Source organism: Microtus ochrogaster, linkage group LG3, assembly GCF_000317375.1.
Source record: "Microtus ochrogaster isolate Prairie Vole_2 linkage group LG3, MicOch1.0, whole genome shotgun sequence".
Lineage (NCBI taxonomy): Eukaryota > Metazoa > Chordata > Mammalia > Rodentia > Cricetidae > Microtus > Microtus ochrogaster.
In genome coordinates, this window is record NC_022029.1 from 29,348,300 (window position 1) to 29,349,771 (window position 1,472).

The following is a 1,472-nucleotide window of genomic DNA, read 5'->3' on the forward strand; positions in this document are numbered from 1 at the left end:
GGCTGTGTCTTACTGGATAAAGTTCTGTCCAGCTTTTGTCTCTGGCAGGGGCTACATGGCTTCTCACTGACTCTACATTCCTTTTCCCAGCATTCAGTTTAGTTTTCCCTAACTAACTAAGTTCTGCCTTGCTATAGGCCAAAGCAGTTTCTTTATTCATTAAGCAATAAAAGCAACACATAAACAGAAGGAGCTTGCACACCATTTCCCTTTTTCTGTTTAAATAAAAAAAGGTTTTAATTTTAATAATAAAATTACATATAAATAGGTATCAAGAATTACAGTTACAATATTTATATCTACTTTTTCTTTTATCATAACTAAGACAAACCATAACTATTCATTCTTCAACTCCATCAGAGACTCCAAAAGGATATAATATTGCCTAAGTAGATGGAAATGGATCATAAGCAACTTCCAAAAATCTAAAATTGACAGAGACATGTCAATGCCTGGATAGTCACTCTAAGTTTTTCTGTATCATTGGCCATCAAATCTTCAGCCTACAAGCTCATAGTATTCAGTAGACTTTTCCATGAAGCAGGAAATTTGAAGATCTGTTCTTCCTTGGAATGACAAAGTCCATCAGTTGCTTTCTTCTGTATTCTGTAGAATGCTCTCATGAAGTAGGAACCCTGAAAAATTGTGTCACCTTCTTTTTTCTTCTTTTATTGCTTTATAAATAATGCCATTCAAAATTTCCACTTCTTCCCCTCCTCCCATTTCTCTCCCACTCATCCTCCTCCCTCCCCCTTCAGAAAGGACAGGGTACCCTGCCCTGTGGGAAGTCCAAGGCCCTCCCCACCTCCATCCAGGCCTAGGAGGATATGCATCCAAACAGACTAAGATCCCAAAAAGCCAGTGCATGCAGTAGAAACAAATCCCAGTGCCATTATCCTTGGCTTCTCAGTCAGTCTCCACTGTCAACCATGTTCAGAGAGTCCGGCTTGATCACATGCTCATTAAAAATATGTAATACTTCATGAATTTGCATGTCATCCTTGCGCAGGGGCCATGCTAATCTTCTCTGTATCATTCCAATTTTAGTACATGTGCTGCCAAAGCGAACACTTGTCTCATCTTCTTTAGCAGCTTCAGCAGTCATTTTTCTGTGGGTACTGCATGTCTAGTTTATACAGTATAGCATCAAGCAGTCCACCTAAGAGCAGTTTCTTATCCAAATAGCTAACTAATGCCATAAGGAGGTTCTACAGTGACCGTCATCCTCTTTAAGTAGCTTGATGCTGCCAGCACAGTGTCTCACTGTCATAAAAAGTCCTAAATTCTTAAAACATTTTAAATGCCATATTGTGAAGGTCCCTGAAAGATTTGAAGAATATCTATCTAATGATGTGGGAGTGTCATATATCAATCTGTTGATTTCATTGGTTGAGTAATAAACAAACTGCTTGGGCTCATAGCTTAGAACATAGGTGGGTGGAGTAAACAGAACAGAATGCTGGGAGGAAGAG

The 1,472-nt window shown here is 39.1% G+C and overlaps 1 non-coding gene across 1 annotated transcript; it reads right to left on the reverse strand.

The window, feature by feature from the left end:
• Nucleotides 1-964: 964 nt before the first annotated feature.
• LOC113457626 lies at nt 965-1,071 on the reverse strand. Its single transcript, XR_003378156.1, has one exon. It is a non-coding gene; the product is annotated as a U6 spliceosomal RNA (small nuclear RNA).
• Between the last annotated feature and the right edge of the window lie 401 nt (nt 1,072-1,472).